Below are 25322 nucleotides of genomic sequence, written 5' to 3'. Positions count from 1 at the left end.
GTGTGAATTTCTAAGGGGCCAACTGCTGAGCTCATCGGTCCCTAGCCTTAAACACTATTTAAACTAATTTATGCCAAGAACAACACACACACCCATGCCCGAGGGAGGACATGAATTTCCGGCGGAAGGAGGCGCGCAATCCGTGACATGGCGCCTCAAACCGCACGACCACTCTACGCGGCTCTTCATTTCCGGTTTTCCCATAGTCATTGCTGTGCTCCAATCGTACGTTCTCAGAAATGTCTTCCTCGACTTAACACCTATGTTTGAGACTAGTATACTTTCTCTTGGCCGGGAATCTCCTCATTTGTCAGTGCTTCTTGCTCTGTCAGTCATGGGTTATTTTGCTCCCTAGGCAGGAGAATTCCTTAACTTCATCTACTTCGTTACCACCGATCCTAGTATTAAGTTTCTCGCTGTTCTGATTTCTGATACTTCTCATTACTTTCATCTTTCATCGATTTGCTCTCAGTCCATACTCTGTACTCATTACATAGTTCATTCCATTCAGCAGAGAGAGTGATTCTTTTTAATTCCACTGAAGATAGCAATGTCATCAGCGAGTTGTATAATTTATATCTTTTCACCTTGAGTTTTAATTACACTGCAGAGACTTTCTTTTATATCCATCATTGCTTCTTAGATGTACATATTGAGCGGTAGGTGCGAAAAATTACATTCATGCTTTGCACACTTTTTACTCCGAGCACTTCGTTATTGGTCTTCCAGACTTATTGTTCTCTCTTGGATATTGTACATATTGTGTATTACTTGTCTGCCTTTATAGCCTACCACTATCTTGCTCAGAATTTCGAAAATCCCGCACCATTCCACACTGTCGAACGCTTCTTCCAAGTCACAAATCCTGTTAATGTGTCTTGATTTTTCTTTATTTTTGTTTCCATTATCGACTGCAGCGTCAATTTACCTCTGTGTTGCCCTTACCTTTTCTCCAGCCATGCTGATCATCATCCCACGCATCCTGAATTTTCTTTTCCCTTAATCTGTATGTTATTCTTGTCAGTAAATTTCATGCATAGCTGTTAAGATGATTGTGCGCTAATTCTTGCACTGCTCAGTTCTTACAATCTTGGGAACTGTGTTGATGATGATTTCCGAAAGTGAGACGGAATATCACCAAATTGATATATTCTACACACCAAAATGAGTAGTCGTTTTGCTGGCACTTCTCCCCAGCTATTTTAGAAATTCTGATGAAAAGTTATCCATATGCTGTGCCTTTTTTGATCTAAAGCCTTCCAAAGCTCTTTTGAATCCTTATTGTAATACTGGAACTTCTATCGTTCTACATCGACTTTTGTTTCTTATTCTGTCACATCATCAGACATATCTCATCAGGCATATCTTCTCCCTCATAGAGACTGGGCCGTGCTGTGCCTCACGTTGGTGCCGTTGCTAGGTTGGCATCGTTCAGTTGGTATAGTTACGGTTGTCGTCTTCTTCTTGTGTTCACTAGCGCCATTCTGTTTGCAAGCGTTGTCTGTCCGCTAGTAGCAGCAGCGGCGGTTATCGATATCTAGCAACGGTGGTACTATCTTGGGGGCGACGTTGTGGTGTTTCCGTGTGGTGAGTGGGCAGTTCGGTTGGGGACAGGCGAGCAGCGAGGTCCGCGCAACGTTAGAACACGCCGGGACCACTGGCGGCACGCATGCACTGCCAGATGTAGTCGCGAGGGGTACAACCTCCTTTTCGACCGTACCCAGGAACTTTGAGTGAACCTTAATTCAAGTAGTGAAACCTGCACCATTGTGAGATCTCGCCATTTCATTGCGTGTTGCTGCTCGCACTGTCGCCGAGACGAAGAGAACAGAGTGGAGCGTTTGGGGAAGGCGAAACTAATTAGCCTTCCTCCACTTCTTATTATTAATTGTTGCATTCTGTATGTTATTATTTGTGAAGATCAACCAGTGGTATTTTTCCTGCCTAGTGGCCGCTAACGCCCAGTTACCTGCACTGGAGCGTAGTGTATGTTAAGGCAGTGTAAATTTTCCTCGCCTTGCCGTTGTTGTCCGGTAAGGCATGTAGTTCGACAGCTTCCTTGATTTGTGAGCCGGGTGGTGTGTTTTGGTTTTTTCCTACTCTGGTAGTAGTGTTTCCTTTCTGCTTCAAGATGCTCTAAACACCGGAGTCTGAACAAGTAGTGCTGACTGCCGGTTACGGCTTGGGTGTGTTATTCCATCGTTGCATTGGTCATCGGACGTTAGATAGATACGGAAAGTGATTATCGGCCATGCGTTTGAACTGCCACTAGTCTGTGTTACCATCTCGTGAAGTGATTGCAACTCTTGGACGCCTGTCTCATTGCATTGAAGTTCTGAGAGACTTTCCCAGGTCGATCCTTGGAGCAACGTTTGCGTCCCACTCCCCAAAAACCAATTTTAATAACTGCAATTGCAAGTTGAAGAAGTTAACTGGTTCTTAAAAGGTTGCTATTGAGACTTACAGCCATGAAATTGTTTTAAACTATTACTATTGGAGCATTCAGCCGAAAAATAGTTTTGAATTTGTTGTCATTAAGGCCTTCATCCGTGGAACACTTCTTAATTTATTGTCACCATTTATTGTTATTGTTTCTAAATAAAGTGTAAGTGAGTGAAAAAAATAAACTAATGAACAGCAATTGATTACGGCCCCGTCTACAATCTTAAGCCAATCCTGCCAACCTTGGTACCAGGTCTGAGAGACCTTCAATGAACTCTTTCCACTGATCTCGTCTTTCCTGTGTATTTAACAGTAGAACTGACAGTTTACACTTAATGTTACCACCTTTGCGTTTAATTTCACCGAATGCTGTTCCGATTTTTCTGTATGCTGTGTCAAGCCTTCCGAAAATCATTTGTATTCCCATTTCTTCAATTTTTTTATGCAGCCATTTCGCTTTAGCTTCCTTGAACCTCTTATTCATGTCATTCCTAAGTGACATGACACATACATTTCACCAAAGTCTTCACTCGGCCGTCTGCAGTTAAACATTGTTTGCCGGTGGTCGTCGACCTGCGGCCGCATACGTCTTGGGATGTAGTCAAGTTCGTCACTGTTGCGAGGGGGCAGTGCATGGTGGAAGATTGACAGCTGTCGGTGATGGAATAGCGTACTCCCTTTTTGCAGACCAAGTGGATAAGCTCAGCAGTCCGCTGGCAATTGCTGCACGGTTTACACGTATATTCTTCATGTAACAGCGTTGCAAGGTATAGGTTCTCCAAAGTTGTGCATGCAGCGGGATTACAGAGGTGGCACCCAAGTAACAGGATATGAAGTATATGACGATAATTATGATAATGGCTCTTTGACAGAAGCATCCAAACTCTGATTCGTATTGCAAATATACTACGAAAGCAGCACCTGCTGAGGGCTGGAAGACTGCCTTTAGAAAAGATTGTTGTGTAGGAATGAAATCCAGCAAGGACTGAAATGGAAATGAGAACATCAAGGAGTAAACTGAAGTCGTCATGCGATTGGTGCTGCACCAAAGGCAAATAGAGACCAAGTCTGGTTGATGATTTATCAGTGCCAGTAAATAAACTGTTCCTCCAAGTTAGTTCTCCTCCTGTTGATTTCCCATGCAAAGGTTTTAATTTTCCTCTCGAAACAGCCAAAACCCCTAGTTTTTGTGTAGGGATTTACACGTACACCTGTCCAGGAAGCTTTCTTACAGTTCTTTCCCGCAGGATGACCGATTGCGATGTGACGCATGCAGACTTATCCACTCAACGGGTCTTCAGGAGGCTTCAGGATGATCGCACACCAGCAAGAAAGCTGACACCTCCGTTATGTTTCTTATGGTGGCGCACGTTTAGAGAACTGATGTGCATTCCTATCGAAGGAAGCCGACTCGCAACGGCACCCGTGTCAATAATAAGTCTTTCACAGTAAGGCATCTTTAGCGGGAAACATTGCTCTTCTCTGTACTTCGACGTTGACTACCGCTGAAGTTTCGAGGAAGGATTTTCACTAACCTCGAACAAGCAATCATTGGCGATCCCTTGTGGGTGGAAAGCCCAATATATACCGGTCGGGCACTGATTTATAATTTGGGATTCACTACTTCAATGAATTTTATCGTCATTTCCATAACTGTATCTATTACAGGTAGACATCTTTCTTTGGTGACAATTTTTGTCGACTATGCCAATACATTTAAAATTATCTTCTTTGTCTCAGTTATCTTGTGTAATCTGGCTTTTAAAAGCACTCCGTCTTCAGGCCACAAGTGGCCCATCGGGACCATCCGACCGCCGTGTCATCCTCATTGAGGATGCGGATAGGAGGGGCGTGTGGTCAGCACACCGCTCTCCCGGTCGTTTTGATGGTTTTCTTTGACCGGAGCCGCTACTATTCGGTCGAGTAGCACCTCAATTGGCATCAAGAGGCTGAGTGCACCCCGAACAATGGCAACAACGCATGGCGGCCCGGATGGTCACCCATCCAAGTGCCGGCCACGCCCGACAGCGCTTAACTTCGGTGAACTCACGAGAACCGGTGTATCCACTGCGGCAAGGCCGTTGCCTGGCTTTTAAGATATCGAAATTAATTCTGACGCTGCTTTATGTTACGCATTTCATTCTCTATCTTACTAGTCTTCATCTTCGCTTTCCTAAGTATGCTCTCGATTCGTTTCATTAGGTCTTTTAAAAACCAGCCAGGTCTTGTAAGTCCTTCAACTATTCAGGGATAAAAATTGTGTTGTCAGCGTACCTTACCAATGGTATCTGTTCCCCTTACATTTCTATTCCCATTTCGAAAAGTCCTTTCGTTTCGTTTATAGCCTCTTCCTCGTAGAGGTTATCAAGGGTGGTAATAACTTGATATGCTGCTCCACATCCAGCATAACACAAACATGTATTATGGACAACAGTGGTACTGTAACGCACCCCTGTTTTAAGCCAGTTTTACTTTCTCATAGTAACTATACACTATAGTGACGTCGCGTAGTGACTATACATTATGAGGTATTAGGTTCTGTCAGATTCCACTTTCGGCTATGACGGATATACAACGACTCTCGTTCACACGGAATCCTAGGAGAAACGATAAATACCAAGGATAAGGCTGGATGGATCATTCGAAGCAAATAACTGTAGTAAACATACGCTCTATAATGCATACCTTACGACCGATCAGTACTTCTTCGTCTTCTATACTGCGAAACATAGGTCTTCTAATGTAAGCTCCTTCTTTTCCATATTTTGGGAGGAAGTGATATGGACCAAAACAAGAAAAATATGTCCAGTAATCACAGGCTCTAAAATGTGCATGTTAAGAGCCATGAGTAGAAGAGACGTGTGTCTCAGCAGCTAACAGCCCATGTTTATTGAACAGTTTTTCTTGTTTTCGTTCATAGTACCACCTCTCAGTTTCACAGTATAAGATATGAAGTGCTCATCGCTCTTAAGGTATACACTTTAGAGCCCATGTTTACTGGATATATTTTTATAGTTTTTTTCGGCACTATCACCGCTAAAAAATGTGAGAAACAAAAAACTTGCGGTAGAAGAGATTTGTTTCATGGTATCAAAAATGAAGAACTACTCATAGCCTTTAATGTACGCATTTTAGAGGCCAAGGCTAACGAAATTTTTTTCCTTGTTTTGGTCCTGGGAAAGAAAGAGTGGTCAGTAGAAGAGATTTATTTCGTGATTTTTTTTTAAAAAAAAGGTTCAGACATGGCACTAGTTTCACAAGCTGCGGCATCGTCCCGAAGAAACAGTGACCCATATATGTAATAAGTTCCCTTTACTTTACGTCTATGGTCACAAACTTTTGTTAACAGATTACCGGTTTCGGTCTTTAATGACCATCATCTGATCTGTTGTGTCTAGACAAGACAGTCCAGACACAAGGCGAGGAAGCCGAAAGGGCACGCGTCAACTCACGCCGGCTTGCGTTTAGTCTGAAACAGAATACGCAATGAATGCTATAAAGAAAAGTACGCAGCTGCTGGAATACTTAACTTTAATCCATCATTTGTATACAGCATTCTTGATGATACAAGTGAACTCTCTCTTGAAATGGTTAATGGCGCCTTGCTAGGTCGTAGTCATGGACTTAGCTGAAGGCTATTCTAACTATCTCTCGGCTAATGAGAGAAAGGCTTCGTCAGTGTAGTCACTAGCAAAGTCGTCGTACAACTGGGCCGAGTCCTAGTACGTGTCTCTAGACCTGACGTGTGGTGGCGCTCGGTCTGCAATTACTGACAGTGGCGACACGCGGGTCCGACATGTACTAATGGACCGCGGTCGATTTAAAGCTACCACCTAGCAAGTGTGGTGTCTGGCGGTGACACCACAAGATCTGTTCCATAAAAACAAAGTCCTAATCTACTGCAGCCATAGTTTGGTTTTTAAACGGTAGTACTACTGACAACATGACTCGTGCATGTGATGTTATTCATATGTACACTCCTGGAAATTGAAATAAGAACACCGTGAATTCATTGTCCCAGGAAGGGGAAACTTTATTGACGCATACCTGGGGTCAGATACATCACATGATCACACTGACAGAACCACAGGCACATAGACACAGGCAACAGAGCATGCACAATGTCGGCACTAGTACAGTGTATATCCACCTTTCGCAGCAATGCAGGCTGCTATTCTCCCATGGAGACGATCGTAGAGATGCTGGATGTAGTCCTGTGGAACGGCTTGCCATGCCATTTCCACCTGGCGCCTCAGTTGGACCAGCGTTCGTGCTGGACGTGCAGACCGCGTGAGACGACGCTTCATCCAGTCCCAAACATGCTCAATGGGGGACAGATCCGGAGATCTTGCTGGCCAGGGTAGTTGACTTACACCTTCTAGAGCACGTTGGGTGGCACGGGATACATGCGGACGTGCATTGTCCTGTTGGAACAGCAAGTTCCCTTGCCGGTCTAGGAATGGTAGAACGATGGGTTCGATGACGGTTTGGATGTACCGTGCACTATTCAGTGTCCCCTCGACGATCACCAATGGTGTACGGCCAGTGTAGGAGATCGCTCCCCACACCATGATGCCGGGTGTTGGCCCTGTGTGCCTCCGTCGTATGCTGTCCTGATTGTGGCGCTCACCTGCACGGCGCCAAACACGCATACAACCATCATTGGCACCAAGGCAGAAGCGACTCTCATCGCTGAAGACGACACGTCTCCATTCGTCCCTCCATTCACGCCTGTCGCGACACCACTGGAGGCGGGCTGCACGATGTTGGGGCGTGAGCGGAAGACGGCCTAACGGTGTGCGGGACCGTAGCCCAGCTTCATGGAGACGGTTGCGAATGGTCCTCGCCGATACCCCAGGAGCAACAGTGTCCCTAATTTGCTGGGAAGTGGCGGTGCGGTCCCCTACGGCACTGCGTAGGATCCTACGGTCTTGGCGTGCATCCGTGCGTCGCTGCGGTCCGGTCCCAGGTCGACGGGCACGTGCACCTTCCGCCGACCACTGGCGACAACATCGATGTACTGTGGAGACCTCACGCCCCACGTGTTGAGCAATTCGGCGGTACGTCCACCCGGCCTCCCGCATGCCCACTATACGCCCTCGCTCAAAGTCCGTCAACTGCACATACGGTTCACGTCCACGCTGTCGCGGCATGCTACCAGTGTTAAAGACTGCGATGGAGCTCCGTATGCCACGGCAAACTGGCTGACACTGACGGCGGCGGTGCACAAATGCTGCGCAGCTAGCGCCATTCGACGGCCAACACCGCGGTTCCTGGTGTGTCCGCTGTGCCGTGCGTGTGATCATTGCTTGTACAGCCCTCTCGCAGTGTCCGGAGCAAGTATGGTGGGTCTGACACACCGGTGTCAATGTGTTCTTTTTTCCATTTCCAGGAGTGTATTTCACGATGCTGGTGCTGATTCCGCATTTAACATTTGACGATGCCACTATGGCTGCAGTACATTAGGACTTTGTTTTTACGAAATAGATCTGATGATTGTCATTAAAGACCGAAACTGGTAATCCGTTAACAAAATGTTTGAAACCATAGACGTAAATTAAAGGGAACTTATTAAAAATGGTTCAAATGGCTCTAAGCACTATGGGACTTAGCATCTGAGGTCATCAGACACCTAGACTTAGAACTACTAAAACCTAACTAACCTAAGAACATCGCACTCATCCATGCCCAAGGCCGGATTCGAACCTGCGACCGTAGCAGCAGCGCGGTTCCGGACTGAGGCACCTAGAACAGCTCGCCCACAGCGGCCGGCTTTCGCGGTTTCAAAGATAAAGTAGTACTCATACTCTTAAGGTATGCATTTTAGAGCCCATGGAACTGTATGAATTTTCATTGTTTTGGTCCATCCTACCACTTCCCATCAGGGGCGAACATCTCCATAGCGTTATCTGTTAATGGCAGCTCCTCTACAAGTTTACCTGAGGTAAATTTCGTAATTTTGCGACATACTCTTCGCTATAATGTCCTGAACCTGTTAAACTAGGTTTAAGAAGCCTGTAAATCAGTAATGTTCATCCCACTCAATCCAGAAACCAGTGTCATTGATTTTCCTCAGTAGCAGTGCACTGACTCTCATAAGCAATTCAAAATCTTTTGAACAGATTTCATTTCACCATTTTCAGAGTTTCATTTAGGCACATATTTCGTAGTTCGTGGAAATATTTCCTCCATTTATACAAACAAAGTTCAGATTTTACGAAACAAGACTGGCTTTACACATTCCCTACCTACAAACGTATTTTCTCTCTTTTGCTTAACCGGAAAATTTAGAGCCTTTCTTTTGTCACTAAAAGCTATTACAGTAAACGTTTTCTTTGTACCAGGATGGTACTCTGTTTTGATGTGGTCTGTACACAACAATCATCGTTCGAACCGCAATTCACGCGATGGCCAGAGGTATTTACTGTTTCTTCTAATGTTTCCACAACATCTAATGAAATGTTGACATCATTCTAATATCCAAGAAATTAACTAACAAAGAATACATCTGTAGATCTTTAAGAGAAGTAGGTGATTTCGATTGCAGACCACGTTCTACATATTTCATCTTTGCAGTGTTGAAACATTTACTGGAGTCCACATTAATCTGAAACAGTGTAACCCGCACAACGACACGTGTTGATAGCATGTATGTGTAAAGGAATCACATAGAAAACTAATTCAGTTTTATATCCGTTGTCAACATTTGGTGATACCGCGAAGACAACTGCTAATTATTATGGATAATAAATGACCTGCAGTTCGAGTGAATAGTAACTGTGAACAATTGTCACAGAAGGTATCAATGTGAACTGAAATTCGCTTTACAAATTATGATCCCGTCGCGCTATGTTATCTGTTTACCGATGTGCCGTCGCAGGTGTATACTTTTTCTCCGGCTGCCTGGCGAGCTACGAATTTGACAAATTTCAATATTTTTTGAAATATGTTTTGAGTGTGAATAACAGCTAAAATTATGATATTGTGTTTCTTTTGCTGTACTGTACCTGTATAAAACATGTCAGGGCAGGTTTCAACATGTCAGACCGGACAGTTCCCTTGTAAGTTTTGTTTTTATTTGTTTTATATAGTATTTCGATTATATATCTCTGGAACGGCTTTCTAAAACAGTCTCCAGTCTTACAACTTTTCGGTCTTTATTAGATGTCTAAGTTAATACTGGAACTAATTGCAATAAAAACTCGAAAAACTATTATTTCAGAAATCAATTATTTTTAGCGGTTTCAAATGTATGAATGAAAATTGTTTGTTTCAGCGAGAATCGTCGTTTATAATGCAACGTCGCAGCAGACACCATGAACTGGCAGACAATCGAAGTACCGTCATTGACAGTGCTGCGATAGGGAAAAGGTGATTTGCTGCACATTTCCCACTCTGGTGGCTACTGACAGTCAGTACGTTTATGGCTGTGGAGCTCTGCTTGGGAAAAGTGGGCATGATTGCCCCCCTCCCAAGAAAAAGGCCAGTACAGGAGAGCGATGAAGAATGAACGGTCTGGAATTTCATAAAGAGGTACTCCGTTGTTTCGAAACAGTACCTTGAACCTGCAACAGAGGATAAGTCCACGAACTTGATGTCCTTCGTCTGCTTGTCTGGAATGTCACACAGGGTAATACGAGGGCATCACCAGTGTCTTAACCACTTGTGTTTTCCATATTTCATGCTAATAATGGAGCAGGCTATTGTCACTAGCGATGCAGTAGTTAACTTCCAAGACCGTCACCGGTAGATGTATGAAAATCCTCATTATTGTCGATGACAGCTAGACGTCAGGTGCTAGTTAATACACTCCTGGAAATTGAAATAAGAACACCGTGAATTCATTGTCCCAGGAAGGGGAAACTTTATTGACACATTCCTGGGGTCAGATACATCACATGATCACACTGACAGAACCACAGGCACATAGACACAGGCAACAGGGCATGCACAATGTCGGCACTAGTACAGTGTATATCCACCTTTCGCAGCAATGCAGGCTGCTATTCTCCCATGGAGACGATCGTAGAGATGCTGGATGTAGTCCTGTGGAACGGCTTGCCATGCCATTTCCACCTGGCGCCTCAGTTGGACCAGCGTTCGTGCTGGACGTGCAGACCGCGTGAGACGACGCTTCATCCTGTCCCAAACATGCTCAATGGGGGACAGATCCGGAGATCTTGCTGGCCAGGGTAGTTGACTTACACCTTCTAGAGCACGTTGGGTGGCACGGGATACATGCGGACGTGCATTGTCCTGTTGGAACAGCAAGTTCCCTTGCCGGTCTAGGAATGGTAGAACGATGGGTTCGATGACGGTTTGGATGTACCGTGCACTATTCAGTGTCCCCTCGACGATCACCAGTGGTGTACGGCTAGTGTAGGAGATCGCTCCCCACACCATGATGCCGGGTGTTGGCCCTGTGTGCCTCGGTCGTATGCTGTCCTGATTGTGGCGCTCACCTGCACGGCGCCAAACACACATACGACCATCATTGGCACCAAGGCAGAAGCGACTCTCATCGCTGAAGACGACACGTCTCCATTCGTCCCTCCATTCACGCCTGTCGCGACACCACTGGAGGCGGGCTGCACGATGTTGGGGCGTGAGCGGAAGACGGCCTAACGGTGTGCGGGACCGTAGCCCAGCTTCATGGAGACGGTTGCGAATGGTCCTCGCCGATACCCCAGGAGCAACAGTGTCCCTAATTTGCTGGGAAGTGGCGGTGCGGTCCCCTACGGCACTGCGTAGGATCCTACGGTCTTGGCGTGCATCCGTGCGCCGCTGCGGTCCGGTCCTAGGTCGACGGGCACGTGCACCTTCCGCCGACGACTGGCGACAACATCGATGTACTGTGGAGACCTCACGCCCCACGTGTTGAGCAATTCGGCGGTACGTCCACCCGGCCTCCCGCATGCCCACTATACGCCCTCGCTCAAAGTCCGTCAACTGCACATACGGTTCACGTCCACGCTGTCGCGGCATGCTACCAGTGTTAAAGACTGCGATGGAGCTCCGTATGCCACGGCAAACTGGCTGACACTGACGGCGGCGGTGCACAAATGCTGCGCAGCTAGCGCCATTCGACGGCCAACACCGCGGTTCCTGGTGTGTCCGCTGTGCCGTGCGTGTGATCATTGCTTGTACAGCCCTCTCGCAGTGTCCGGAGCAAGTATGGTGGGTCTGACACACCGGTGTCAATGTGTTCTTTTTCCATTTCCAGGAGTGTATTAAAAGACAGTCCTAGGTCGTAAAATACTATTTACTGGCTCATAAAAGACGCGTTTAACTCGGGTCGGGCACCATAAAGTTATCTCGTGCTAAGTGGGTCATCAGTCACAGCAGCACAGACTAAGACCAACCTTTCAAAATGTAAATATACCGTCGGAACAAATTGCTGGTTTTCGATACACTGTATGAGCAGGAATCGGCCACCGGCAACTTCTTGTGGCACTTTGTTTACTGTCTGCGAGCGTGATGTTACTCTGTGCTATTCTGCAACCTAGCACTGCCTCCTAATAATAATCACAATAGAAGGTGATTAGAGGATTGAGAGAAACTTTCATGCTAGCCTAAAGTTTTGGGGGTGATAGTGATCTTTCGCCAGATGGCAGGAATGGAGATGTTAGAGGCAGGAATATAAAAAAAAATTCATTTCAGAAAGAAAAATGTTTAAAATGTAATTTCTGTTTCCTTTTTTCTGCATTGCCTTAGATCACGCTTATTGATGTACTACACTTGTTGAAATAAAAGTTCATCCATTATCGAAAACTAAAACATGAGTTCTTCAGATTTAATTATTAACATAATTGCAGCTTAGAGTACTACACCTCAGCTGTACTACTGCAGTAGTACGTCGAGTTTATTTAACAAAGTAGTGGCATTAATCTACTTTCAACGTAGTTTGTTTTCCGGTAGAAATCACAGAAACTTTGCACCTAACGTAACTAGATGTGCACAGAAATTTATGATTTGTCTAGCTTTGACGGTTCAGCCGATACCATTATCCTCTTTCTGCTTTATGGTAAGAAGTATTAGCCGGTGCTAGTAAATTTGCAAACCGTTGCAACGGGACATCGTCCTATAACATTATTTTTCCTCTACGGTAGTTGTTGATACCAGTATTATTTTTCGAATTTTGGACAGGTCACTATTATCTCAGATGCTTTTCTGTAAACTTCCATATAATTTTATATGCAATATGTTATACATCAAGCTAAAATTCATGAAAAGGAATTTCTTATTTTGGATGTTATAACATAGAGGGACTAGTTCTGAACGTACAGTTAACATTATTTTTCTCATTAACTTTTGAAATTACGAATTATTTGGCTGACTTAAAATTTCCCTTATTAATTACGCAATCTAGTACTGTTTACTATGTTTATTTCTAAATTCATTTATGAAATAATAATCGAAATTAATAGGAATTCATCGGTAAAGAAAATTTGTATCCCTTTGCGATAGTGTTATTCCCGTTGAGTGAGACAGTGGTAAGCATGCCTCTGATGTGATCGGACACATTTTTGTATTTTGTGCGAAAAATGCAATTTCGGCTTTGTTAATGTGAAAAATCAAAAGACTGTGTGATATACTAACATGTGACGGAACATATTGACGCAACAACAAAAATTTTGCAACAAACATCTTCAAATTTATTTACATCAAATCAGCAATGAGGACCTAAAATGTGACAATTTCAGCTTCAAGAATCAGACCCCTAGACAAGAACTGGAGCGAACTCTAAGTGAAAAGATAACTAAACTGGAAAGTTTATTGTAATCTTCGCTCCTTTCAAATCTTCATAAAAGACTAATGTGGACAATGAGTGCAAATAGGAAGGAGGGGAAGGATTACACACCTCAACGCGTTCGTGGCTGTTTGGCTGTCTTTTTATGGCCATAATACAACGACTGTGAGTTTCCAGCGTATGGTAATTTAAGAAATATTTCTTGCTGATTTGTCTTCTACCTTGCTAGAGCCTTTTTATCTGGCTGTTGTCGTCAACACTGTATATGTAAGTGCAATAAGACTGACGTATTTAAGGCAATGTACGTAATTTGAGCATTTAAAAATAAATAAAACTGAATACACAAATCAAAAGCTGAATGGTATCAGATATAGAAACGTTGTGAAGGGCCCTTACAACTTCTTCAATTTGAAGAAGAATTCAATCACAGCGTAATGGTCGTTACTTACACTTTACAATGTCTGCCACCATACCTGACTGGTCAGCGCGACCGACTGCCATCCAGGACACCCGGGTTCGATTCCCTATGCTGCCAGGTATTTTTCCTTGGAGGGAAGACTGGAACGGGGTGCTCTCCATGTCGTGAGGCCAACTGAGGAGCTACTCGACCGTCTAGTGCCTCTTCCAAGGTCAAAAAGCTGACAACGACTGGGAGAGCGGTGTGCGGACCACATGCCCTCCACACCACGTCCAATGGCGCCATTGCCTGAGGGGGACACGGTGGTCGGTCAGGCACACTGGCCCACCTTGGGTCATAATCTGGAACTTTATCTTTACCTACACGTCACATTAATACCCGACACATTAATTTGATTTGATTAATCAAATGCAATGACATACCTTAAAGAGATATTCATTTGTAGTAATAGTAATGATAAAAACGGCACTTCGGCCGTTTTAATGGATGAGTTCACTGGAACATTCAAGTGTATCTCCTCAAAAAGGCGTCAACCCAGTTTTAATGAAATTGGCTAATTGGCTGAATACCACTCGAATGCCAATGGGACGCAGTTGAATACTATTCTTTAATTAAGAGAGATGTTAAGCAATGCCTGATAGACTGATATATGTCACTGTCCATAATCAACGTTCCAAATGTTACCAGCAAGCTCCGAGCGGGTCTAGGCGCTACAGTCTGGAACTGCGAGACCGTTACGATCGCAGGTTCGAATCCTACGTCGGGCATGGATGTGTGTGATGTCCTTAGATTAGTTAGGTTTAATTAGTTCTAAGTTCTAGGAGACTGATGACCTCAGAAGTTAAGTCGCATCGTGCTCAGAGCCATGTGAACCAATTGTTTTATCTGTAAGCCAACTGTTGTTTCGTCTAAATAGATCACCACTAAACAAATTGCTTTCGCCAAATCAGTACATATACATCTACATAGATACTCCACAAACCACCGTACTGTGCGTGTAGGAGGGTAACCTGCACCAATACTTGCCATTTCAGTTCCTGTTCCACCCGCAAATAGAGGGAAGGAAAAACGAGTGTCTATATGCCTCCGTACGGGCTCTAATTTCTCGTATCTTATCTTCGTGGTCCTTAAGCACAGTGTATGTTGGCGGCAGTAAAACTGTTTGCAGTCAGCTTCAAATACCGATTCTTTAAATTTTCTCGATAGCCGCCTTTCCTCCAGGGACTCCCACTTGAGTTCCTTAAGCATCTCTGTGTTGTTGAAACCAACCGGTAACAAATCTAGCAGCCCTCCTCTGAATTGCTTCGATGTCTTCCTTCAATATGACCTGGACGGATCCCAAACACTTGAGCAGAACTGAAGAATATTCTCTTTCCCCGCCACAGTTCTCACATGCTCGTTCCATCTCACAACGCTTTTAAATTACGTGGTTATGTCAAGCAGGGCACTAGTAATATTGCATCCGAACATTACAGGTTTGATCTTTCTACTCATCCACATAACTTACATTTTCCGATATTTAGGGCTAGCTGTCATTCATGACACCAACTGGAAATTTTGTCTAAGTCGTCTTGTATCTTCCTACAGGCAGTTAACTTCGACACCTTACCATACACCATACCAACATCAGCAAACAATGGCAGACTACTTCTGACCCTGTCAGCCAAATCATTTATGTATATAGAGAACAACAGCAGTCCTACCACACTTCCCTGGAGCAATCCCGACGATGCCCTTGTCTCTGATGAACATTCGCCATCGAGGACAATATACTGGGTTCTATTATTCAAGAAGTCTTCGAGCCACTCCCATGTCTGTGAACTTCTTCCAAATGTTCGTACCTTCGTTAACAACCTGCAATTTGGCACCGTATCAAATGCTCCGGAAATCTAGAAATATGGAATTTGCCTGTTGTCCGGCATCCATAGTGGCACAAATTCCACAAGCCAGATGGACACCAACAACAGAAAACAGACAATAAGTACAAATGACACAATGGATGACAAGCTAAGTTTCGCACGAGCGATGCTTTCTGAAACCATGCTGACTCGTGCACGTAAGCTTCACAGTTTCAAGAATCACTGGGTCTCGGGTTCGTTTCCCGACCGGGTTGGGCACTTTCTCTGCCCAGAGACTTGTTGTTGGTGTTGTCCTCATCATTTCATCATCATCATCATTCGTGTCAGTGGCTAGATTGGACTGTGTAAAAATTGGGATTTTGTACGGGCGCTGATGGCCGCCCCACAGACCAAACCTGATCAGTTTCAAGAAAGCTTACTATTTTCGAAATGAGAATATGTTCAGCGGTTCTGCTGCAAACGGAAGTGAAGGTTATTGGTCTGTAACAGTGCGGGTCCGTTCTTTTACCTTTCTTATATACTGGAGCCACCTGCGCTTTTTTCAGTCACTTGAAGCTTAGCGCGGGGCGAGAGATCCACGATAAATGCAAGCTAGGTAAGTGGCCAACGCCGTAGAGTATCCTTTGTAAAATCTAACTGGTATCACATTTGGACATGGTAATTTATTTTCTTTCAGTTGCTTCTGTACGCCAGGTATGCTTATTACTATACCGTCCATCAGGGAGTCAGTCCGGTGGTCTAATGACGTTTACGATTCTCCTGGGGTTCACTTCTTGAACGTGAAATTTAAAACTTCAGCTTTCATTTTGCTGTCTTCTACTGCCTCACTACACTGGCCAACGAGGGAGTGAATGGAAGCCTCAGATCCGGTTACACATGACCGGCATTTTCACGGGTTCTTTGCATGCCTAAGTGCCAACTTCTGATTTTGCCTATGATAAGTGGGGTACTTACACAAAGTTACAACAAGTACCAATATGAAATCAGAATAATATGTAAACAGTTGTTTAGATACGTAACTAAGTTAATTTTCTGTTTTACTGAATAGTTATCCGTCCTTCTAAGTAGAATGCATTTCTTTCACGAACTATTGAATGCATAGAACTATCTATACACTGTAACGTTTGGCGTCTGTTGCAGGGTACTACTGCAACGCGCGGATTTGTGCCGGGCACTCAAATTTTGACTGCCAAGTTACTAAGAAGCAGAAGACATAGGATTGCTACCGCAATGTATGGATTTGTATATACCTTATTCAACTTCTCATTACACCTTTCATCGAATCTGAGCAGCAGCGAAGGATAATGGACACCCGAGTTTAAACTGTTACCAAATTTCAAAACAGATGACAGTGAAACTGATAGTTATATTAAAATGTACTTCCTGTAACAAATGTGCTTTTATTTCTTTTCTTAAAAAGTGGACCAAAACATTTACCTGCGAGAAAATTATTTATTTTGACTGAAATAGAATACATTTGGATTTATTATAATTGTTCTGAAATAAATGTCTCTTATTGCAGTGTATTTTACTGTTGCCTGTCACTAATTTATTTTCATAGCCTGCCGTTCAGTTCGGATGTAAACATTTACTGACTTGTCGAAAATACGGATTGCCTTCAAAGAAGTATCAATGCGCTTTTCTCTGTCGCACCTGAGATTACCTGCTGCAACATATGACAGCCACTGGAGCTGTAATGCGTCAGACGTATTTGGTGAAACAGAAAGATTTAAATATGGCGACAAGCTATCTCGTAATTCAAGTTACCTTCCATTAGGAATGTGGGTGCACCAACTACTGTGATATGACTTTCATACGACAGAGCACAGTAATCAGTCGTCCTGTTATTCAGCTTTTTTAGGCAAATATAGATTTCGGCTAGTGCCTAACTGTTATCAAGGCACTATTTCGTGGCATCAATGCATGTCTTAGTACGTTACCAGTCCTTCGGGCTTTTGCCATAGTTCGTTCAAGACTACTGTATCACCGAGCGAGGTGGCGCAGTGGCTAGCACACGGGACTCGCTTTCGGGTGGACGACGGTTCAATCCCGCGTCGGGCCATCCTGATTTAGGTTTTCCGTGATTTCCCTAAATCGCTCCAGGCAAATGCCGGGATGGTTCCTTTGAAAGGGGGCGGCCGACGTCCTTCCCCATCCTTCCCTAATCCGATGAGACCGACGACTACTACGTCAAAGAAAATGACGACTGATTTATGTCCTCTATCATATGAAGCAAATATCTCTTAAACGGACACATTTATTTTAAAAAAATTCTCTTAAATCACACTGCCGCTCTACTGTAACTCGTGCTACAGTTCAGGATGCTGTATGGTGTGAATGCTTATTGTAGAAATCAATAGACACAGTTTGGTAAGCACGACAACGGACGAACACATAAATATTCATTTGAGTAACAATCCATGTATTTATTGATATTTTATTATCACCCTCAACGTGTGCTTTGGTTCTCGAAGTACGCAGTTTGACAATAATTTATCTGTTCACTTTCCAACCAAGAACGCTGTCCTGACCTGTACGTTGTTCAGTATCCTGGAGCAAACAGGACAACACAGGCACATATTTTAACTCAAAACGCCGTATACAACATAGTGTATGGAATACATTTAACACATTGTCTGGCACAATCTGTCCAGCACTGTACACAGAGTATATGAGATCACCACACACAACAACAACGTATCCAACACTAGAACAAATTCCACAGGCCAGATGGACACCGACAATAGAAACGAGACAATAAAAGCAAATGACACAATACGCACACAAATAAATAGCAATTAAATTAATAGAGCACTAACATAGCGATAAATTGGAATTAGATACTGGCCGCTTTTTGTAGCAGAGAGTGACTGTAAACCTATAAATACATATAGGGTGTTTCGGGAAGAGCGTGCAAAAATGTAATAGGGTGCAGAGAATGCTTCACTAAACAATTTGAGGCGGGGAACCGGCGGTCGGAGGAGCCAGATTACGGAGATATGGGAGTAAACTTGTCGACCGCTTTGTCTAGCGTTACTGTTCTCCAACTTATTTACAGCTAACATGGGTACAAATTTACTCGTACTGTGCCGTTAATTTAGATGTACATACTTTATTTCGTACAAGGAAACAAGGAGGAAGAGCCTGATTACCAGAAAGTCATGATGCAGGTTTTGTTTACTTTACTTGTCCGTAAGGTATCTCTGTTGTATCGTATTAGATTGTTCCATGACAGAACGTCCTACGAATTAACGACAGACCTATTCATTACTCAGTGCTATTCAGAGGCGTACATTATAATGCGATGGAGCAGTACCCCTACAGTATTTCCTGGTCAATGGCCTATGAGGTCACTTGACCTGAATCCCCTTGATTATTTCCTATGGTGATATCTAAAGTCACTTGTGTACCAGACCTCAGTAGATACGGAGATGGACTTATTTGCCAGAATCGTAGCTCCCTATGATGTGATTCGAAACACACCAGTGGTATCTGTCAGGGAGTGTCACAATCTTGTTCGGCGATGTTATGCTTGAATTGAGATTGATGGCTGTCAATTTCAGCACATATTGGAAGATACAGTGCAAATGGTACGTTCATTATGTCCCTGATGATATTTTCAGTTACCTAATCTAAATAAAAAGTACATTGTAATGTGTAAACGTAGGTTTCCACGACCTTTGTCACAGTCAACAAGATTCTTCTGGGTTTGAGGCCGCATTGTCAACTACAAAATTCCGACGTTTCGGCGACTGTTGCAAGACGTATTCCTCAGGATGTACTGCTGATTGCTGAAAAAGCGCTAATTTGGTTACTTATATGCTATGGAGGAGTGCTGACATTGAAAGCGTGTCTCTGGTACGAATCTGATGGTCAGCTTTGACGTACAGTCTTTACTTACGAATGTACCCGTGACGGACAGCATGAACATCTTAAAGGAACGCATGGCACCTGATACCTGAGAACTAGTGCGCCCCTGTTAGACAACCATCTATTTCAGTATGTGATAGAACTATGGAACGTATTTTATGCTCTCGAATTATTACATTTTTCGAAAATCTACTCTATATGGACCAATATGAGTTCCGAAAACAACGTTCGTGTGAAACCCAGATCTCTCTGTTCGTCCACGAGACACAGAAAGCAGCGGATACAGGCGCTCAGGTGAATACCGTGTTCTATCTCTTCTGAAAGGTATTCATCACAGTCCCGTAATGCACCCTAGTGAACAAAACACGAGCGTATGGAATATCTGACCAGCCCTGTGACTGGTTGATTGGTTGCTTGGGGGAGGAGATCAGACAGCGAGGTCATCGGTCTCATCGGATTAGGGAGGAACCATCCCGGCATTTGCCTGGAGTGATTTAGGGAAATCACCCCAGTGACTGGACTGAGAAATTTCTAGCAAACACAACATAGCATGTCATTCTGAACGGACAGAAATCTTCACATTTAAAGCTAACTTCGGGCGTGTCACAGAGGAGTGTTTTCGGAACATTATTTTTCACAATATATCTAAATGATCTAGTAGACAACGTGGAAATTCCACGAGGATTTTTGCGGATGACTCTGTTGTATACAGAGAAGTGACGACGCTAGAAAATTGTAGAGAAACGCAGAAAGACCTATGCCGTTGCATTTGGTGCCGGAATGGGTAATTGACCATCACCAAAAACAGATGCAAAGTATTGCGAATACATAGACAGAAAGAGCATTAACTGCATGATTACAAAATTTCTGAACAATCAGTGGAAGCTGTTACTTCCACGAAATATCTAGGAGTATGCTTGCGAAGCGATTTGACGTGGAACGACCTCACAAAATTAATCGTAAGTAAGGCAGATGCCAGACTGAGGTTCTCTGGAAGAAACCTCAAGAAATGTACGAGGCGTGTTTTTTAAGTAAGTACCGTTTTGCAATTAAAAAAAGACGTTCTAAGATGTGTCAATAATTTTGTTTTTACATGAAAGCCTGTACCTTAATCTACGCACTGACGGCATTACAGTCTGATGCTTCCTTGTTTACGTTGTGTACTGAGTGTTTAACATAACTCCGATAATCGTGAGTCCCGCCGACTGTGAAGTACCGGCTGTTATAAGATTTCTTAGTGCTAAAGACCTAAAAGCGATAGATATTCATCGTGAGATCTGTGCAGTTTACGGAGAAAACATTGTGAGTGATAGAATGGTAAGAAAGTGGGTTAGAGCATTTAAAGATGGCCGCACAAATGTGCATGATGATGAACGGAGTGGGCGTCCTTCGGTCGTTAAGGAAAGTTTTGTGCAGGAAGTGGACAATAAGGTGAGAGAAAACAGACGTTTTACGATTTACTGCTTGGGGGACGATTTTCCTAATGTTTCTCATAGTGTTTTGTATGGCGTTGTGAGCGAGCACTTGAATTACCTAAAATTGTGCGCACGTTGGGTACCGAAAATGTTGACGGACGTGCACAAAACCAAACGTTTAGACAGTGCATTGACTTTCATTGAGGAGTACCACAAGGACGGTGATGATTTCTTAAGCCAAACTGTTACGAGCGATGAAACATGGGTGGCCTACGGCAAACCAGGATCAAAGCAACAGTCCATGGAAGTTGAGCAAGGGCGTCGTTTTGCTGCAAGACAATGCCCGTCCGCATGTGGCGAATCAGACCAGAGACCTCACCACATCTTTTCGATGGGAAACTCTAGATCATCCTCCGTACAGCCCCGATCTTGCATCCAGTGACTACCATCTGTTCGTACACTAGAAACACCTGGGCGGTCAGCATCTTCAACACGATGACGAAGTGAAAACAGTGGTGATGCAGTGGTTAACAAGTCCGGCGGCAGGCTTCTATGGGGAGGGTATTCAAAAACTGGCACAACGTTAGGACAAGTGCCTCAGTATTGACGGAAATTATGTAGAAAAGTAGGTTAAGGTATAGGCTTTCATGTAGAAATAAAATTACTTAGATATTTTAGCACATCTTTTTTTAGTTTAAAAACGGTTCTTACTTAAAAAACACGCCTCGTAGTCCATCGACAAAGGAGGTAGCTTACAAAATACACTTTCAGCCAACTCTTCAATACTGCTCGTCAGTATGAGCTCGTCAGATAGCACTAATAGAGGAAACAGAGAAGAAGAGCAGCACGTTTCGCTACAGCTTCGTTTAGTAAGAGTGAAGATTTCACGGAGATGCTCAGCCAGCCCAAGTGGCAGACCTTGAAACAGAGGCGTTCAGTATCGCGCTGTGGTCTTACTGTTAAAGTTCCAAGAGGACTCAACCAATGCATTGCTCCGATGTACATCTCGCGAAAAAACCAAGACGATAAAATTAGAATGTCAGTCAACCAGCAAATATGCAATATGTTATAAATTTTTGTTTAAGTTGACGGATTGAGATCCCATGAAATCAATATCGCAGACAAAAACTTTATTTGGATGGACTATTAGTTCCAGCACAAAATATAGCCATCTTCAAATCATGAAAAGTTCTTAACGATCGTCTGAAGACGGCTAGATTTTAATTCAAGCCAGTAATCCATCAAAATAAACAAGATTTTATGTTAAGTTTTGAGATCATTTTTTTCAGTCCCTTACATAAATAAAAACTGAAGATATCCGAGCACACATTGATGTTTACCAGCAATCGTTCTTTCCGTGAACCAAGCGCTACTGTAACAGGAAGAGGGGGATACCATGGTACACAAACCACCCCCCCCCCCACCACACCGTAAAGTGACTTTAGGAGTATACAAGTAGATGTAGTCTGCTTTCGTACTTGCTTGTAGTGTTCTTTCATTGGCTTTTTTAAAAAAAATTCTATAAATATTTTTCTTTTGACCTTTTAATATGTTTTTTTTTATTTTTCTACCTTTTATTATTATTTTTTTTAATTTTTAGTAATAACCGTTAGATCTCTTTTATGCTTCCTTGTAAAAGGAGCGATTATTGTCGTCGCAGTCTCTGAAACATTTGGAAAATTTTGACGTCGTTTAGCCAAATGCTGCCACTCACATAAGGAAGCACCGCACTGCGACCCATCTGAAAGAGGTAGTGTTAAAAAGGCGTATGTGGTGTGAGCAGCAATTCAGGCAGTTGCTGTTCGTTTTGTGTTTGGAACGGTTTCAAGTCATTAATTGAAAGTGTATTTACGTCAAAGGTAGTCAGATAATTATGATGATGTGAATGAACATTGTGTCAAGTAAAACGACCATCTAGTTTCTTTGGGAGGGGAAGGGGAGGGTGGAGGGTGGGGCGAGTGCTGGAAGTGGGGGTATGAAGTATTTGAAATACCTTTGAAGACAAATGACGACTTGTAAGTAGGCATAAAAAATGTTCCAGTTCCTTCCCCGTTTAGAACAGACTTTATACAGACTTTTCAATCTTTTCTTGACAGAAAAGCCCATGAATACATCATACTTTTTCCTTTGCCTGCGAGCTACGAGAGGGAAGCGCTACCTCTCCTTGCCCAGAGGAAATGGCGTCCTTGATTCTAGCCTGAGTACTTTCTGGAACGTGTCACACAAGGTGAGATTCATTTGTTGTAGCTTTCAGTTTGCTGCAATTGTACGACTTACTACTTAGCACCAGAGAGCTTTTGGCTAGTTTGGGTCTAGTGTATTGTTGAATAATAGTTCTCAATCACGTTGACGATGTTTGTTCATTTTATTTCTTTCAGGCTTTACTCTGATGGGTTTGTAATTCTCTTTCGCTTCTTCATCGCAGTTCAAGGTCATCTGCAGGAATGTATCGATTTAGGTGTTTAATATGCCTGGGAAAGATTATTTTTGGACGGTGCATGTGTTGGGTTTATTGATCCCACTTCCTACTGTGGACAATATTTTTCCAGTAGTGCTGCTGCCAGATTGTGAGGGTGTTTCCCGATAGCAAGCTGCCATGGATTAAAAGCGCCTCACATTTTGCGCCGAAGTCCCAGCTCTCTTTCTCCAGGTGCCAACGAGCATCCACTTAAAAATTTCACCTCGCCACAAGGACAGAAACGGCCCTGTGCGACTCCGCGTGCTATTTCTTTTGCTACCTTTTTTTTCAATTCATTGGCTTTCGGACGGCGCCCATTTAGCCATCTCAATAGTAATGTTATTTACGACGATAAGAAAGTCAGGACAACACGACACCCAGTCCCCAGAATGGAGAAAATCTCCGACTCTGCGGGAAACCGAAACCGGGTCCCTTCGCGTACTAACCCGTCACGCTGACAGCGCCGCTAGCCTGACTGATACTTTTGGTTCTTGAAGTAAGCGCCGGAGCCACGTACCAGGCTGTACGCAATAGAAAAATAGTGGTAGGTTATGAATATTAGTATAGATAAATTTCTGGATTCAAGTAGTCTTGCGTGTAGCTGGACTACACTCCAATGATTCTGTCTGGAAGGACATACCTATGATTCAGTGTCCGTCATTAATATGAAACCACAATCACATGTAGTTTTACTGTCTCCTAGTGGCTACTGTTGGTAACAAAACCGTCTTTCGACGATTAATTGCGACTCCAAATATGCTGTGTTATTGCAGGAGTGGTTGTTGGGTTGTTCTAATCTCTTCAGGGGACAACACAAATGTGCCAATATCATCATACTATGGTTAGCAGATCTTCTTCCGATTGTCAGTTGTTGTTCCGTTGAATACCTGATGCAACTCGTGCACTTGAGGGTTCAAAGAGACAGGAAGCAGTAGTACGAACATACGGCTTTCATGTTTTAGTGAACCTTTGATCTGGATTTTTTTTTGGTGTAACGTCCAGTAAAGGCAACACTAGGTGTGGCGTTCGATAAGAGATAATTATTCCGATGAATTTAGTTCTACAGGCGTGTATCATGACTTTTTGACACAGTGGTGGTTCACCCTGTCGCACGCCATAAAGCAGTGCTGTTCAATTTCTTCATGTGCTCCGCCACATTTAACTCATGCCTAAGGTCGTCACAACCACTATTTTAGTGCTATAAAAGTATTTCAAAGAACTACAATTAAAATTGCTTGTATTTACAACTTCCGTAATTAGTGCGAAGTCTGGCACAGTATGTTCGCTGCAAGTTCGGTGTCGCTCGGACCCTCTCAGGGTGACTAAAATATGGAATTAAAGAACTCTATTAAAGAATATTCTATTGTTTGTCTGGTGTTGGTGGGTGGTTCATTGTTGAGCACGTACAGTATATTTACTTGATCCGTGTTGCAGAAAAATCAAGCTGCGGTACGTGTTATTCATATGGGCTTTATCAGTAAAAAGATTGAGTTTTTATTAAAAACTACAGATCATGTAGAAGCTTCTTCCTAGTGTGTCATCGAAATGGTAGTCTGTCAGTCTGAATCGGTATTTATTCTCGCTCGTAGATAAAAATGTGACATCGCAAAGATCTGTCGAGACAAAACTAGAATAAGTTTTCTACACAACAGCAAAGGTAATGGGATATTTCTTCCTTTCCACCACAGTCCCAAAATTGACTGAAGTGGCAAAACATGAATTCAAAGACATATCTTCTTAAAGATTTTAACTTTTCATTTCTAATTCTTCCAAATTAGAATTTCCGGGAAATCTCATATACCCTACCTCCAAGTTCAGTAGTATTAACTGAAACGAATGGGTCATTGATAAACATAATAAGTGGTTCTAGTGCTGAAAGTTACCTAACTAGTTACTAAATTCGGTCAGTAGGATCTGTGAGTTGGCTTCCAACTTCGCCTCTGAAATATTTCAAAACGTTTTTACCAGAACGAAGACTGTAATCCCAGACTGGTGTTGGGAGCGGTGCAATACAAGATGTTTAGCGATTTAGTTTTTGAGAAAATGTACTCTGCATATTGCAATTTGGTATTCGCTCCGTGATGTAAGATTGATCTGAAAAACCCGAATT

At 43.3% G+C, this 25322-nt stretch overlaps 1 pseudogene; it reads right to left on the bottom strand.

Annotated features, from left to right (window-relative positions):
- Window positions 1-4410: 4410 nt before the first annotated feature.
- LOC126102449 (5S ribosomal RNA) lies at window positions 4411-4528 on the bottom strand (annotated as a pseudogene).
- Between the last annotated feature and the right edge of the window lie 20794 nt (window positions 4529-25322).

This window comes from Schistocerca cancellata, chromosome 9 (assembly GCF_023864275.1).
Source record: "Schistocerca cancellata isolate TAMUIC-IGC-003103 chromosome 9, iqSchCanc2.1, whole genome shotgun sequence".
In the NCBI taxonomy this organism is placed as follows: Eukaryota; Metazoa; Arthropoda; class Insecta; order Orthoptera; family Acrididae; genus Schistocerca; species Schistocerca cancellata.
The sequence above is the reverse complement of the archived record's forward strand: the minus strand, read 5'-3'. Positions and strand labels throughout refer to the sequence as shown.